The 18,676-nt window shown below is 41.2% G+C and overlaps 1 pseudogene; it reads right to left on the bottom strand.

The window, feature by feature from the left end:
* Nucleotides 1-323: 323 nt before the first annotated feature.
* The window catches only part of LOC147690281 (claudin-7-like), a 96,987-nt pseudogene continuing 78,634 nt past the window's right edge, over nucleotides 324-18,676 (bottom strand).

The following is an 18,676-nucleotide window of genomic DNA, read 5'->3' as shown; positions in this document are numbered from 1 at the left end:
TAAATCAGAGTCTTTTTTCACTATCTACAGGCCATACTATGCAATCGAAGGATCATCCACATGGGGTCCGACTCCCCACACTTGAGTGCCCAAGAGCAAAAATTATAGTTTAAGAAATGCCTGAAAATAAGTTAAACCTCTCCTGGGGTCATGTTTTCAAGGTCCCCTGACACTTAGGGCACGTTTGATGGGGAAATGAGGTGGAACACATTGGCAGATCGTTGAAGGTACCCCTGCCCCTCCTTGGGGCACCACAGAGCAATATAAATAAGCAAATCAGCCCATGTTGGGCATTATGGAGCTCCACGGCCAGATTTCTTGCCTTAAAACTGTGGCTTTGACTCTTTGTTTTCAGTTAGGTTCAATTTCAGGTACTTGCGGCCCTTGGACCCATACCTCCTTAGGCAAGAGCAAGTGAGCAGACCACCGTCACGGACCACCAGTAACAATCCTGTCCAGCTATAAAGATTGCAGCTCCAAACTCATGCTGTGTGTTGACCAGGGTGAATGGGTTGTAGTGTCATATTCCATATAGGTACCCTATATAGCCGCAGGTAACATTGCAATCTTTTACCTATATTCTTCTGTACATTACATACATAACGGTTCTTAGGGACTGACCTTTTATCTAGATACGACACTGCTTTCAGAACGCGGGTTTTTCCCTAGTTCGAAACTCATATATTATGCTTGAGGCTTCTTGGAAGCACAGCAGGACTAACATCTCCTGTGTAATATCTCTGTATAAAGTTCACGACCTAAGTCATCCTTTAGGCCGACACAGTAACACAGTAAGGTAGGACCCCTGGGTAGACCTATGAGTATATATACATCATGTCCTGCTTAGAAAGACAGAGAAGACCAACACTTCCCGGCTAACACACTGACCAGAGACGCTGAGGTTCCTGCAAGCAGGCACTCCAACTCGTAGTGATATAACATCCCTAGCGGGGTGTCCAACTCGATACCAGGACGGGGCCCCATATTCTCTCATTCTCAGGTAATGGGATTGACTAGATCCTAGAAGGATTCTTGGCATAAGACCTACACAGATTCTAGGTACATTTAGGTACATCTAGGTAGGGAGGCATCGTAGGAGTACACACTTTTTATCATGTGTTATATATGTTTGTATGTAATCATGATTATTGCAAGATGGTAGAACTGTACCATCTCTTTACTTTCGTAGTACTTCTGATTATATATCTCTGCTACTGTCTAATGGTTGTTGTAGCTCATCTATTCTACACTGGAATAACAACTGTTTAATAAATTATTGAAAATGACCAGCCTGTTTATTCTGTGTATCTCTGAGACAAACTAAGTGAGCACGAGTGATTGAGCGAAAGGTATATTGTTTCCACGATTCTGAGGGATCAGGGTTGTCATGTTCTGAGGTTGCCAAGAACTATTCTCTCCCCGATAAGAGGAGATTCTAGTGGTACTATGAGCTAGCTGATACAGATAGGTTAATACCCGGTGGGGGTGCACGGAATCAGTCTGCCACCAGTCCCACAGTTTATATTATCCAAACGCGTAGAACCAATATGGGTATATAGGAACTACACAGCAGTGGAAGTCCTGCAAAATTTTGTTGCTGTACCATGAACACTTAACCAGTGTAGCCAGACCTCCCAGCAGGAAGGTGATGCCCCCGGTCATGGCAATGTATGCTTTCTTCACCTTGTCGTCACCACCACGCATTGTTCATTTCAAGTCCTACGGTGGAGATGCCCAAAGTGGACACCACAATGGAAAACACAGTCAGAGCTTGCATTGCCTGTAGAGAAGTGGGCAGGTTGAGTATGGCGCTGTACACCTTGCATTGCATCTGGCGCGTGCTCTGGATAATACAGCTCATCCACAGCCCCTGGTACACGGCTATGGCCATGATGATGCTTTCCCCAGCGTAGCTGCTCATCTGACACTGGGGCAGGATAGTGGCCACTATCAGCCCAATCCAGCCCAGCAGCGCCAGCACAAAGCGCAACATCTGCAACTGTCAGGGTTCGCCGCTCCATCGCGCCTACCGCACTAGGAAACTACATTTCCCATGAGTAGGCGGGGTCCCGCAGGAAGTTTATCTCGGGACCAGACGCGCTTCCGGTTGCGCGTTATTCTGGATTTTGGTTCTGCACCCGGCGTGAGAGCGGACGCTCTGCATGCCTGCCTTTCGTGTCTCCTGTTGGCTATCCCTTCCCCCCCTGAGGCTCAGTGGGGAGCGCTTCAGTGTTCGGCCCTCGGCGGTGGACAGACTTCAAGCATCAACAGGTATTGCCGTTCCTATTTCTTCGGCCGCCCATGCGGTCAACTGCTTGCTTCCTGATCAAAGTGCTCAGGGAAGTTCTGTGTCTGTGGCGCACAGACCATCTCATTGCTGGTATCTTCTTGGCTAATTTGTGTGTGGCGGAACACAGTGGCGGTCGAAACCACGTGTTACCGTACACCCTGGGATTGTTAGTGTACTAGGATAGCGGGGCGCTGTAGTGAGGACAACTACGCGTCTCCGTTGTTAACTGTGTATTTACAAGGAACTTAAGAACTGGGCATGTAGTGAGGAAACTACAGGATACCCCAGTTCTCATTGCATGGTCCTCCGTGGGGTGTATTGTTGGCAGAATCCAGTGGTGGTCGCAACTACGTTTTTCTGTTTGACATTTATCATGTATTCTCTATTGGGTCATTGTTTGGAGAGCGGAGTGTTGTAGTTTTTGCTTCCTACACACTACCGTTTCCCTCTTCCTTTTTGTTGGAACTAACATCTTGGCTTTGAAGATTGGGACACCCCTTGTACATTGAGTCCTCTGACATGTTTGTGGTATGTTGTGAGTAGTGGATTTGGTGTCTCAGTACAGCGTGTGTGTGTCTGGTACGACAGGATTGTTTTCATTAATTATATGTTTGTGTTCCTTAGGCCTTCCTCACAGATTGTGGCAGAAGGGCTATAGTATTTCCTATCCAAGGTCGTGTTTTCTTTATGCTCAGGTACTGGCCTATTTCCTTGGTTATCTAGTGAGATTATATGAGAGTAGTATTGCATGTTAAAAAAGCACTTAACTGATGCCTGTCTTGTCTTTTGTTACAGGCGTCCTTTCCCTGCTGACCCTACCTTTACCCATCCCACATTTTTTTATTTTAGTTTGTTATTTTTCTCCCTCGCCTAATGACTCGAACACCCTGTGTTTACACTTCAGGGTGTTGGTGACATTTGGAGGTGGAACCATATTTGCAGCGACTGGATCCCGTGGAGTATACCTGACAGCAACCCTAAGTTCACCATGGTTCTTCCTGGCTCCAGGCCTCCTCTGCTGCTGGTGCGCTCCTCTGCCTCTCCAGCCTCTTTTCCTCTGCCCCGATCCACTGCACTCTTCTGCTCTGAGCCTCTGTTCGACCTCCCTTTCTCTTTTTTTGGGGGTCTGGATTCACTTCCTGAATTCCTATATCATGGGCATGTTTTCCTCCTTGGGGCAAGGCCTAGCGTCTAGGAGTGTTTTCTGCAGGTCCCTTGGCCTCCAAAAGGGTGCATCTGGCAGGGAGCTGTATTTTCTGGCTCCCTGTGCCAGTCATCTCCTCTACCTCCTTCCTAGTGCTCCCCTACTGCTGGTAGAGACGCCATGTATAGGCCTACTGTGTTGATTCCAGAGATATGGCCCTCTTCCTTTGTTCTAGTGGGTCTGTGCTGTAACAGTCCAGGTGCAGTGTGACAAGCTAATTATGAGATGCAGATTTCCTCAATGCCGCTTTCCTCTCCCAGGATTAGAGTCAATCACTGATATTTGGTCCTTTTGTGTGAAAGGTTATTGTTCCCTCTGCTGGGGGGTGAGAGTAATTAACTACGCACAGTGTGGAGGGAAGATAAGCCTTGAGCCAGAGAATATGATAAATCATGAATTCCCATAAGATGTGGATGTAATGTGTTGGTAACTGCAAATCCAAACTATGCATATATGTTTTACCCCAGTTTGACACCTTGCTGGAGGCCCAAGTGGTGAGAAACTGAACTTTAGGGCAGATTTCACCTACACTTATAAGTCTGTGAAAACTTAAATATATTTGTATGAATATATTTAAATGTCTGTTTGTTCTTTTGTAATGTGTTATATCAAGACAGCATAAGCAATTGTTCTCGCTGAGGAACTCACTGGAGTTTCCAAGTCTAACTTTCTAAAAGTGGCATTTTTAGAATAGTATGCTTTACCATTGACAAGGTTGTTAAATTACAATTAATTTGAGTGTAAAAAGCATTTCACTAGCTGCTCCCAATCTAATTTCATCACTTATAAAAATGAAATAAGGTAACCAAGTGTTTGCCAATGGGAGAGATAGGTGTTACAAGGGTGAAAAATTACTTTACTTCACATATCCTACTTTTTATATACATGCACCATGCACGTCAGGCCCTTTAGGGGTGACTTATAAGTTTTAAAAAGTCAGGTTTAGGCCTGGCAGAGGGTTTAGTTTGCTTGGTCGAAATGGCAGTTTAAGACTGCACACATGCTTCAGTGGCAGGTTTCAGGTATGTTTTAAAAGGCTAGTTTGGTGGGTGGAACAATGAGTGCTGTATCCTACAAGCAGCATTTATTTGACAAGCCCTGGTTACATGTAGCACCATTTACAACTTACAAGTAAATTAAATGTACCAATCAGATATATGCCAATTATACCAGGTTTTAGGTAGAGAGCACAAGCACTTTACTACTTGCAGGGCCACTGGAATTTTGTGATTGTACGGCTGATACGATTTTCACATAATTATAGATTTGACACCTAATTCACCATCTGCTGCATAATTTGAATATTTCAACCCCAAAAAATGTTGCTTCTACCTCAAATAGTTCATAACGTACTAAAAATGTGACAACATGTGTTGTGGCGCAGTGGAATGCCCTTTGCAAAGCTGAACTGGTCACCTTTCGGTTGCTTATTGCTATATTTGAATCTTAAACCGGCACTAATGAGGAACAGCCAATAATGAGTGTTACCAAGTTGGAAAATGACAAAATGATGAAGTAATACTATTGCAAAATTTACAGCATTGTGCCTCATAATTTCCCTGCAATATAATTTGGCCCTCTCCTGCTGCAAAATTCCAGTGGCCCTGACCACTGGTTAGATGGGAAAAGGGTTCACAATGTCCTAATGCCAACAAAAATGGGTTCAGCAACAGAAGGCTAAAAATATAGGGAAAACCCAGCAAAAAGGGCCTGGTCCAGTAATGTGGATTTCCTATCCACCTTTTATCTGTTTCCCTTCTCTTTCACTGCAAGAATTCAAGATTCAGAGGCTGTAAGCCAAGAGACGTTTCACAATGGTGCATACTGAATTTCACTGGATTTGGGTAGAATCTGGAACCTGTCTATCATCGCTCTTCATTTGATATTCACTTGTTTGATATACACTATATTTACACTAATATTTTTTCTTTCAAAAGAAAAGCCTGAAGCAGAATGTTGTAATTTTGTATGCTTATCAAATAACCAACAAATGTTTCTTTATTCAATTGTCAGTGTCAACTCGCTGATGCCATGAAGCAATGAGCAGAAAGAACCTCGCATTTTGTTCTATGGATTTAAAAACAGGACACTGGTGATCCTCTTGAAAAATGTCTTGTTCAGAGAACCAAGCCGAAAGCATTAAATAATATAGCCTGGTCTCGGAGGCAGCTCCTTCCCTGATGAGGAAAGCAAAATCAACAGCAACACTCCTCCCCCTTCTAGTAACTTCACAACCAGTTCCTTACCCGCTAAACCTTCCTTAATCGTCCCTCCCTCTGAAGTTAACATTTCCACTAACTTAACTATCTCTCCCTCACCACCTTCGTCCACTATCCCCACTATTCATCAGTCTACTATCCCAGTTCTCTTAGGAACAAGCAGACTCCCCCTTCCTCTGACCTCCCCTAGACCACCCCAACAACTTAGACCTATCCCCCCTTGTTCCCCCTCCCAATCACCTGACCCCACTCCCCTATGTTGCATGCTGAATAACTGCCGATCCGCCTCCTGCCACGCTACTGAGATTGCGGAAACCATTCTCAGTGAAAACATTGACATTGCATTCCTAACTGAAACCTGGCTCACCTCCCACTCCACTCCCATCCTCGACTTGCTTATTCGTCCTGGTTACTCTATCATTAAGAAAGATAGAATCGAACAAACAGGAGGAGGACTCGCCATAATTTTTAAAGTTGAACTTAACATCTCGCTTGTCCATCTACAAGACCCTTCATCCTTTGAATACCTCTGCGCTGATCTCATTATGCCTGACTCCCCCACCACCTGGTTGCACACTATCTACCCCCCCTGGAAATAACATCCCCTTTACGGAAGAGATGACTGACCTTATTATCCAATCATCGCTCTAACACTCTAAAAATCTCTTCCTTGGTGACTACAACATCCATTGGAACAAAAGTGATGACCCTGCTGTCATCCTATTTAATGATACCATGGACATCACCAATATGACCCAACCCTGCCATTCTCCTACCCATAATAAAGGTGCCCCCCTCAATGCTATTATGACTAGCAACAATCTGGCATCCCTCTCTAATAAACTTCCGGTAGACTGGTCTGACCACTACCTTATCCTTTTTACCATGAATAGATCCATTACTCGCCCTGCCCCCATCAGCATTTTACCTAAGAAGCCAACATGCAACCTTCACCTTATTCCTCCTGGCGAATTTGAATCCACAAATAGGGCCCGCTTACTTCTCCCCCCTCTCTCTGACAGCACCACCGACCTAACTAACCATTATAACAATTCTATTCTTGAAGCCCTCGACCAAATTGCTCCAATAAAACTCAAACAACAAAAAAGCAACCCTCCTAAGTCTTGGTTCAATTCCGAACTTAATAATGAAAGACGGACCCTTAGACATTCTGGAAGGGTTTGGTGGAATCATCCAACTGTTGACAATCTGGCTCTCCTTAGAACTGCTAAAGCCCAGTACAAAAAACATATCTTCAACGAAAAAGCCTCCTTTCTCAAGTCACAACTTGATCAGGCTAGAAACCGCCCTAGAGAACTCTTTAACATTGTTAAAAAACAAACCTCCACTGGCCTTCCTAAAATATTAGCCTCTATTGACAGATACGAAGAAATTGCCAGCTTCTTTACGAACAAAGTCAACAAGATCGAACTATCCTTCTCTTCCCTCCCACTCTCACTCCAACCTCCCCCCATCCGACACACCCTCCCCAACACTCCTAACTCACCTTTGTCCACTTTTTCCACACCTCTTGATCCTTCTCAACCCCTCCCTGCTATCCCCCAACTAGACCCCTTTCCGAAAATAAGCCCCCCTGCTAAAAACAATGCCTCATGGAGTGATTTTAGTCCAGTATCAGAATCTACGATCACTAATATCATTGCCAAACTCAAACTTTCCTCCCACTCCAAAGATCCTCTTCCTGCCCATTTGGTTCATGAACTCAAATTTAACATTGCCCCTATATGGACCAATATCATCAACTTCTCTCTTTCCACTGGCTGTGTCCCCACCTCCCTTCAGCTTGGTCAAATCTCACCCATTCTTAAAATGACCTTACAACCTTCGCCCTATCTCTAACCTTCCATTCATCTCTAAAGCCCTTGAAAAATGTGTCCTATTGCAATTAGAGAAACATATTGTCTCCTTCAATCTCCTTGATGTTTTCCAATCCGGCTTTAGAAAGGGATGCAGTACAGGAACTGCTATGCTAAATATCACTGATGACATTCATCGCTCCCTGGACAAAGGGGAATCCTCATTACTAATCCTCATCGACCTCTCAGCTGCATTTGATACTGTCCACCACCCCACCCTTCTCAACACTCTCAAAGATCGGTTTGGCTTGGAAGGCAATGTATTCAAATGGTTCTCCTCATTCCTTCAAAATAGATCACAGCAAATCAAGCTCAGCCACTTCCTCTCTAAACCTCAACCTGTCTCACTTGGCGTCCCTCAAGGATCCATCCTCTCCCCAACTCTATTCAATCTGTTCATGGAACCACTCACCCTCATCCTCAAACAAGCTAATATCAGTTACCACCTCTATGCCGATGACACCCAATTATACTACAAGATCAAATCCCACAAAGACATTCTTCCCCTCAATGATACCTTGACTAGAGTTCAAACCTGGTTCCATCGGATCCATCTCAAACTGATCCTGAAAAAAACTGAAATCATCCTTTTCTCCCCCAAAAACAATTCCCTTCCCATTCAACTCTGGATCAATGACATCAAAGCTCTAAACTGCTCACTCTCCACCTCTAATTCCGTTAAATCCCTAGGCCTCAGTATCGACCAGAATCTAAATCTCACCCTCACAATAAAAATGCAGCCAAAAGTGCTCTTTTCACCCTTCTCCACCTCAAGAAAATTAAACCATTTATTCCAGCAGACGATTTCAAACTTGTCCAATCGCTTGTCCTTTCCATGATTGACTATGGTAACGCCACTTTGGTTGGCACCCCTAAAGTCCATCTTGCACCGATTAGATCTGTCCTCAACCTAGCTGCAAGACTTATCTCTGACTGTGAAAAATTTGACCATATCTCCCCTGTCCTCACAAATCTCAATTGGCTCCCAATAGAAGGAAGATCCACCTACAGGATTGCCTGCATCACTCACAAAGCTCTTCACCAAAACACCCCTTCTTACCTTGCAACCAAACTACACAAAGCAGGATGCTCCAGGTCCCTGAGGAGCACAAGCTCCCTTGTCCTGAGCCCTCCCAGACTCAAATGTCAAAAGCCCCAATCCAGTGCATTCTCTGGTAACACTCCTACAATTTGGAACTCTCTCCCCAAGGATCTTCGCTGCAACCCCTCTTACCCTCTCTTCAAAAAAGAACTCAAAGTACTTCTTCTCAACAAATATTGGGGTATCTAATGTTACTGACTCTGAACATGTTCCCTCTTTGCTCTTCTCATTTCCACTCCTCTCCCCGCCCCCTCTCAATCCCTTCATATTCTCACTCCCCCTCTCTACACCCCCTTCTCTCTCCTATCTTTCAATATTCATTTCCCCTTAATTTTATCTCTCTGTTTCTTTGCCCCCTTAGCTCTGCTGAATGCAATATCATTTTGTAAATTTTTTTTTTCTATTTTTTGCATAATGCTAATTTTATCTCATTATGTTCACCTTCCTTGTAAAGCACTCTGATACTCTTGGGTCTAGAAGCGCTATATAAAACCTTTGAAATAAATACATAAATAAATAATTATAGGTAGGCCTTTTTAGTTCAGTACATAGAATTGAAAATGTTGTGCCTTGCTGTTGAAGAGTTCTTAAAGAGTACTTAAAGATACTGACACAGCTTCAGGACAACACAGTTGTATTAACCAGATCAGCAGGAGTAGTTCATGCAGCTTGCACATATGCATGGTCCTAGACAGAGCTGTATGTTGGTGGTGCCAAGAACCAGCAACGTGGTCGACACCTCTTTGGACACATTGGGCCCCATCCGGCCTGGCGGGGGCGATCCGGCCGCCATCTTTGCTGCAAAGTCCTCCGCTTTTCCGCCCGGTCGACTTTTAGACACCACCAGCCATATTAAGATGTGGGCGGGAACATGCCTTTCAGTGGCGGCATTACCGCCATGGAAAGGCATGTGGGAATCTCTTGCAGGGACTCTGGGAGGTGAACATGGGGGGTACCTATGGTACCCCCTGCATTTTAATGTACAACGCGGAGGCACTGCGCGGTGCCTGTCACATTGTGCATTGAAAAGCACAACAAGCATTTTTGGCATTCCGGCGGGCGGTGCTCTCAGCATCGCCCACCGCAATGTCAGAAAGCTGGGATGCGCCCGGAAAGACGGGATGCGCCCGCCAGTGTGGTGGGCGCATCCTAATGGGATGTGCGGGACCGCCGCACCCTTAGCGGGCAGTTCTATTTCCCACTGGTATGGCGGGCGGACAAAGTCCGCCCACCATACTAATGAGCCCCCTAGCCATCCTAGTCATGAAGGAGATAATATATGTTTCAACTCACCAGGTAATTTGTTTCTGCTCAAAGGCTGTTTATGCAAGCTCTTTCAAGATCTGAACTATCAACTTCACCCCTAGACCAGGAACCCAAGAGAAACAAACTTCTGGTGCCATTCGTCATTAGCTCTAGTACTTATGCATTTCCGTACAGATTCGTTACTCTGGTGTCCAGGGGAGGGCTAACCCCCACATTGGTGAACCTGGTGAGCTTGTCCTACTGCTCTGCAGTGAAGAAAGAAAATAATTGCTATAGAAAATGTAACTGTCACCTGCCCCGAAGCACACCATTGACACCAAAAAGAAATTCACAACATTTGTCAAAATCAGTCTCTACTGGAATGGGAGTACCAAGTAAGAAGTTTGCGTATCAAACATGCTTGTTACCTACCACAACTGACTGAAACACTTTCAGGGTAAACACAAGAACCAACCTAGAGAAAACACTGCTTCATACTAAGGGCCTTGCATCCTGCTTTGGCTTCTGGCCATCTCTGCTCCTACCCAGAGCATTCCCATATTCTTCACACATATTCACCACAGGCACCCAATGTACATATCTGAAGATGTTAAGATGTGTTCTAACATCTCCTGTGACCAGCTTCTGCCTAAAAGGCATGTGCCTCATCCCTACAGAGAGACAGAAACCAAACCTGTGCACCACCTTGGCTATGTTCACGTCCACGTTAGTGAATGCATTTTTTATTTAACACCATTGTTTATTATGAGCCCTACAAGGTACATGTATTCTAGAATACTAGACACCTGTTTGAGGTATTATTGCTCATTCTTGGCTAACTGCAGTTTCTAGTCTATTCTCGTTATAATTGATTTTGCCTCTATTATGTATAGAGCACTGGCTCCCAGTCCATATACTTTATTCAACCTAACAAATTACCTGATGCAATATATGTGAAATAAACATATGTTTTAGATGCCAATGCCACCAAAATGGCTGCATTTTACTAGTTCCAGCACAGCATGACCAGAAGAGTCAAAGATAAATTACCTCCAGAAGAGCCCAATTTGTGTAGTTGTTCTGAATTGACACTAACCTCCTACTTGAGTAGGGACATCGTCATCTATGAGATCTTTGTTAGCCACCTATAAGTGATTTGATTGATCACTGTGGGGCCAGCCCTATCACCGCCCTATCTTTCAGGTCACTTTGAATACGTTGCCCTGCCATTATTTTCATATGAAACACATTTGATCAATTTTGGAGCTTTCCCTTCAGTCCCTTGATGTCATTCATGTTCTTCTCTGTAATCACACTTTCTATTTAGTCTTGGCTTATTACATTGTGTCATCAATGATATATTTAAATTAGACAACGTGCGTCATGGAATTTATAATCGTTTCTGTAACCTAAAAACAAATAAGCCATCAAATATTAAAAGAAAATGACATACCCCTTCCCCTTCTCCTACCCCCTGGCCAGCCACTTATCAGGTAATCTTTGGTTCCAAATTCAAGTACTGTGCTCACATGTGTGTGTATCATTTATTACACCTATGTTCCACGTATAACTTACTGCTTCTGATACCCATCCCAAGACCCTATAAATAAAACAGAAACAGGGGCCTTAGCCTAGGGCCCACATTAGATCCCTGTTCCCTTCTGGCATGTAAATTTGGGCCAGCTGCAGTATGCTTGAAGAGTCATCTCTATCTTAAGTTAGGGAGAGAGTCAATGGTTCCATTGACATAGTTTCCCATACCGTCCGATAGCACATGTTCAGAGGTGCTGTCAGTGCATTTTCCATCTCCTAATTATGGCCATTTTTCCGACTGTCCAGTCCCTTCCTGTCGTAGTCTCTAGCTTGTCCAGACATAGGTCCAATATTGTAATACTCACAGTGCCTCGTATTGGAAACCCAACTATTTGATTTATGGCAGATAGCACCGTCTTCCAATTGGACATGGCCTTCAAATAGGCCCTGGGCCACCCCTTGCTTCAAAGCTATTTCAACATCTGTCTCTGGTTCCCAGGAACACCCTATTAAATTTGCCTGGCAATATGTACCAGCCAGTAATTAATTTCGTGGACGACTCTTCTTTGTGTATTGATTTGTTATGCTTTACACCATATTTCCACAGGATCTCTTTTGATTAAATAAAGGTCATCTCCTCAATGTGTTCTTTATAGCTAACCGTGTACCACCATCTAAATGAGTTAGCAGACACTGTCAGCAATTAGTACAAGATCAAAACCAGCCCCCAGGAATCCGCAAAAGACCATACAGCCAATTTAATTTGGGTTTTGTCTCTGCACACTGCTATGCTTTTAGTGGGTGGCACTACTCAGTGTCTGATTCTGGTAGTACCTGAACCTTTTCCACTGAGTTAGGTCAAATATTTCTTATGGTTTTCAAAGGATTTAATCTGGCCTTTTCCAAACATAACCCTTAACCTTATACAGTCCCTTCTCTCAATCTCTTGAATGGCTTTCTATCGCATGGAAGTGTGGATTCTGGTTATTGTGTGTGTGCACGCAGGATGAAGGATATGTAGTCAGCCACTTAGCCTGGACTATTGAATTGAATTCCATACATCAGAAGGGTGCAATGATGTGCTTGCAGTATTACAGAGTTGGCCTGTTGCCCATTAACCTCCAGGTAATATGCCACAAGCCATATAAGCTATTGCGGAATCTGTGTGCAGCCAATGCTTAGAAGATAGTCTTCATTTCCATTCTCCAACTTTTCACAGCCATGCTGCTCTATGGTAGTCTAGAATCACTGACATAATAGCGACAACCACAATATCGACATGCAAAAATATCAGCACAAAATTATCGATAACACTATTATTGACTAACAACACTTATTTAAGAAATAACACAAATATCGAATCCATATCATCGTCAACAAAAAATATCGTAATCAACATTTTCGAACACACAAATATGGTTAAATAAAATATCAACATTTCTTTAAAAACCTACAATATGTCCTAAATATCGAATACTAAAATGTAGACAGCAAATGTATCGACTTTTTACAAATATCAACTTTGAAAAAATAACTAAAAACAAGATATCTTGACCCCAAAATGTAATTTTACAATATGAATACTCATTACACACTTTATACATGTAATATATTCTTATTATAACATATGAACATATAAAAGCATAGAATAATAGTAAGCCACACTAATATATATTAAATAAAATATTAGGAAACATAACACATACAACATTTAACATTATAACCAATGTAAAACATACATAAGCAAAAAAATCTGAAAAATAAATAATTAGCACTAACAACTTCTTAATTAGCGTTTCCCATATAAGGAAAACAACTGCCAAAAACACAAAAAAGAAATAACAACAACGAATGAAAACCTCACACTAATAAAATACACCAATCAAATAAACATATCAATAAAAAAAACACTATGTAAACAACGAAAAGTTACATTTAATATACACTACAACTCAACAGAAAAAAGAAGAGGAAGCCGGATTACTTCCAGAACGCAGTTTTACATTACAGAAAGAAGCTTTGCAACTGCACTAAGTAAGTAAAACTGCCGTTAGAATCAAACACTACTTATAGTCTTCACCAAAAAATATATCAAAACATATTTCACTAATATATCTGTCTTAAACTTATATCTCTACAGACACCTTCTAAAAAGGACCAAAAACTACTTCTGCTGCATCAACAATAAAGTTACTAAAAAAGTAAGTATATTATAACGTTATATTGAGCAAATCCCTAAAATCCCAAACCAAAAACACACTTATTCTCAATGTCCCCATCACCTACAACACAATAGAACAAAAATGTTACATTTATATTTCTTCTTTCCAACAGAAACATCTTCAAGAAAACGAAATAGAACTTTGAAAAATATTCAACACCATCTTTACTGACATCAACAGCAACATTGTATGTAAATGCAAAGAAATGTATATGAATTTACTTAAAAACGATACTGTTTTATTTCAATTAATTTTTATAAATGTTTTCCTTAGAACTAAAAAGACCACCATGACTGAAGGCGTACAATTTATTACGTCGCAAAAAGGGAAAATGTTATTGTGTTATATGGGTATGGATACATGCAAGAAAAACACACTGGTTTAAAAGTATTTTGGAAATGTAGCAAATATTATACGAATAAATGCTATGGAAGAGCTATTGCACAGAAAACTACTGTTGTATCTGTAAACGAACATAACCACCCCCCAAATTTAACTGATTTTGAAATAAGAGATGCACTTGAAACAATAAAAGAAGCTAGCACTAGTACAGACAGACCTACCACAGAAATACTAAGGGGCCCATTAGGATGGCGGGCGGATTGCCCCTGCCAGGCTGGCGGTAGCCACCACCGGCCTGGCGGGCGTAATCCGCCCGCCATCCTAACCAGAATGACCCCCTGCCATATTAGCATGGCTGGAAGTCCACCGCTTTAGTATGGGCTGCAGCAGATGATGCCACAGAAAGGCAGGCTGTCTTTACTTCTGGGGCACACCGCGGGCCCCCGGAGTGAATGCGAGGTGGAGGTGCACATGGGGGGTACCTGTGGTACCCCCCAGCATTTGCATACACAAAGCGGCAGGCACCACGCGGTGTCTGCCGCTTTGTGTATGCAAATGCATACATGCATTTTTAGCATTGTGGTGGGCGGTGCTGAGAGCACATCCCGCCACAATGTTAAAAATGCAGGATGCACCCGCCACTGTGGCGGGCGCATCCTAATAACCCCCATAGGATCCCCGCTCTTATGGCGGGCTTTCCCAAGTACCGTGAGGATGGCGGGCGGGCAAAGTCCGCCCGCCATTCTAATGGCCCCCTATAAGAGCGAGCGGTTACTAAAAGTACCCCAACATGCATCTAGCCAATTACCCTCTATTGATTCTTTAAAAAGGACATTAGCTAGACAAAAGAAAGCCACTACAATTACTACACCTGCCCTAAAACCTTTCAAGAGGTAGAGATTCCCCCTGAACTAAGTATAACACACAATAATGAACTATTTATACTATTTTATAATCAATGCAAAGGTAAAAGAATTATTATGTTTGCTACTGCAAACAATGTACTTAAATTACAACAATGTAACACCTGGATGATGGATGGGACCTTCATAATTTGCCCCAAACTATTTTATCAGTTGTACACAATTCATTTTTTTTTCGAAATACTAATATTCCATGTATCTGTACCCTACTCCCCAATAAACAAACTACCTACCTTGAAATTCTAAACCAAATAAAAGATAAAAACAATAAATATTTTTCCCAGATATTAATTATTGATTTTGAGCAAGCCATGATTAATACTATACTAAAATACTACCCACATACAGCAATCCAGGGTTTCTATTACCATTTTAATCAATGTCAATGAAGACATCTGCAAAAGTCAACCCATTAGGGGCCGATTCAGATCTCGCTCGGAAGGGCTCCCAGCGGCATCCACCAAGAGCGAGTCCAAATTGAACAGGAGATTTCTGTGCGACTCGTACAGCTGTATGAGCGAGCAAGTACGATGCGATAATCGTCTCGCTACCCGACCGACTTCTACCCATCAGCGATGCCTCCTGAGCGACTCAAAGATGTCTGACGCGTACGGCGCAATGTGTTCGATTTCTGGCCGGCCGAGTACAATGCGCGTTGTGAGCAGCCAGTGCGAGTCAGAGCCTCCGTCTCAAAGAAGCTCTGGGAAGCGTACTTCAGGGGTCCGCGCCGGACCCCCCTTACCCCGGGGCCCTACGACTTGGACAGCGTGGGACCCAGGGGTCCCCCTCACCCATGCATGTATGTTGCGGGGGCATCGAAGCAAACACACTACAGAGGGCGCACTTTTCCAAGACTTACGTTTTTCAATGGGGCTCAAAGCGACCCGAGTTCATCAGCGCTGCAGCGCATCGTACTCTGTCGCTCGGAGCCCCAGAGCAGGAGTCGGTCACAAAGCTCTACGGGACAGAGTCGGAATCGGCCCCTAAGTGTGGAATATGCAACTAACAGTAGTTTTGCATACCAAGTAAAAAACTAATTGCACTGGCCTTTGTCTCAGTAACTGAGGTAGCAGAACACCATAACCTGCTAATAGAAAGCCCCTAATATAAAAGACATGAAGAAAAACCAAGCCCACTTTTAGATTACTCTGAAGATACCTGGGTGGGAAGACTCCACAGATCAGGCCACAGAAGACTACCCAAATTCCACATTCCATGGTGGAATGTGTACCGAAGCACACTAAACATACAAGCCAAAACCAACAATGCTGTTGAAGGATGGCATAATGTCTTCCAAGCAACAACAGGAAGAGAGATACCTACCTTACATCAACTACTCCAAACCCTCCAAAAAGAACAAAGTTATCAGGAACTTATAATGGAGCAATCTGTGACCCAAATAGGCTTTAAGCTCACCAAGCAAACCATAAAAATGTATGAATCAATACAAAGTCAGGTAACACTATACCCAACCACAAGAGGCCTAGAATACCTATCACTAACAGCAAAAACAATACTTTAAATTATTAATCCAAAATAATTTAAAACAGCTTTCTTACAAATCCCAAACTGTAACTGTACATATATTTTTTCTTAACTTTGTAAAATATAATTCATTTGTCATATATATTTAATTTTATAATAAAAATATATGTTACAAAAATGTTATAAACTAAAATGTCCCCCAAAAAAGGTTGTTACAAATAATAAATAGCTGTCTTCTAAATATAACAATGTTAAAAACATGTATGTTCAAAAATATAATATAAGTGAATAAACATATATCCCAATTATTTTATTTTTCAAGAAGAAAAATGTGTAGTTATTTTGTCTATTTCCTGACTTGTATAATATTGCCTTAATAAAATATGTTTTTCCCCTAAGTATTTTATTATTAAAAAATAAAGATCCTTTACAAATTGACAAGTTTTATTATTTTTCTATTAAGTTATTATTATTAAATATTTTCCTTAAAATTATATTTTAATGCAATGTATAATTTTGTTAACTTATAAATATATATCATCTCAATATATAATTAATATACACTGAGTGAATTTGCAGTTTATTAAAGACATATATTTTACTATTCCCACTAAAGTTAGTATTAAGTCAGGTAAGGTGCAGGACACTAAATTTATATAAATTACTATTTCCACCCCAGTCAGGGAAGGTGCTGGACACTAAACGTATATATTTTACTATTCCTACTCCAATTAATATATACTCAAGGAAGGTGGTGGACATTAAAGATATATAATTTACTATTCCCACTCCACTTAGAATTAATTCAGGGAAGGTGCTGGACATTAAAGATATATAATTTGCTATTCCCACTCCAATTAGTATTAATTCAGGGAGGTTGCTGGACACTAAACCTATGTAATGTACTATTCCCACTCCAGTAATTATTAAGTCAGGGAAGGTGCTGGACACTAAAGATGTATAATTTACTATTCCCACTCCAATGAATATATATAGTCAGGGAAGGTGCCGGACATTAAAGATATATAATTTACTATTCCCACTCAAGTTAGTAATAATTCAGGGAATGTGCTGGACAATAAACCTATATCATTTACTATTTCTAGTCCAATTATTATATACTCAGGGAAGGTAATAGACGGTAAAACTATATAATTTACTATTCCCACTCCAGTAAGTATTATGTCAGGGAAGGTGCTGGACATTTAAGATATATAATTTACTATTCCCACTCCAGTTAGTATTAATTCAGGGAAAGTGCTGGACAGTAAACCTATATAATTTACTATTCCCACTCCAGTTAATATTAACTCAAGGAAGGTGCTGGACATTAAACGTTATATTATATGAATTAAAAAATAATAATATTTTCTATATAATATTCGACTCAAATTCATAGACTAAATATAAAGCATTAATCCACATTTAATATATTTTTTCCACCCATAGTTATACAATTTTTATTACTTAACCATTTAAAAATATTATCATTTTAAAATAAAAATACAACTAATGTATAAAAAGTACACTTATTAATAATTAATTTTAAATCAAAAGTATTTTTATTTTGGATGATTTAAAAAAAAAGACAATATATTTCAAAACACTCTTCATCTCTCATCCCTATAAACCCAAATTTGCAATTATAAATTTAAATCTTTGGTAAAAAATATTTTAATTACAATTTAATTTTTTAATTTGATATAAAAATTGTTTTTTGCACCAAAATCATCCACTATCATCCCAACATCCCATTGCAAATAACTATATATTTTATTTTGTATTATTTGAATTAACAATAAATATTTTAAAACATTTTTTAAGAAACTCCCCATCACTAACAACTAAAAACAAAAAATTCTTAATCCAAAATATTGTCTTTTTTTTTCAAAAATTCATTTTAAAATTTCAAATTTTAATTTCAAAATTTTTAAAAGACACTCTTATCCCCTACAATCACTTCACGCTCAAAAAACAACATTTAATAATTAGAAATTTCACATTTTAAAATAGAAATTGTACAATGATTTGAAAACACTCCCCACCACAATGACAGGAATGCAGGATGCGCCCGCCACTGTGGTGGGCGCATCCTAATTGCTCCCACGGGACCCCCGCGCTTATGGTGGGCAGTCCCTTTTCCCGATAGGTCCTGATGACCCCCTTACTGTTCTGGTGTTGCTCGTAGTAGTGTTAAACCCAACAATAATCGAACTTACGTGTCTGGAGACTCT

The sequence above is a fragment of the Lissotriton vulgaris genome, chromosome 9 (assembly GCF_964263255.1).
Source record: "Lissotriton vulgaris chromosome 9, aLisVul1.2, whole genome shotgun sequence".
NCBI lineage: Eukaryota > Metazoa > Chordata > Amphibia > Caudata > Salamandridae > Lissotriton > Lissotriton vulgaris.
The sequence above is the reverse complement of the archived record's forward strand: the minus strand, read 5'-3'. Positions and strand labels throughout refer to the sequence as shown.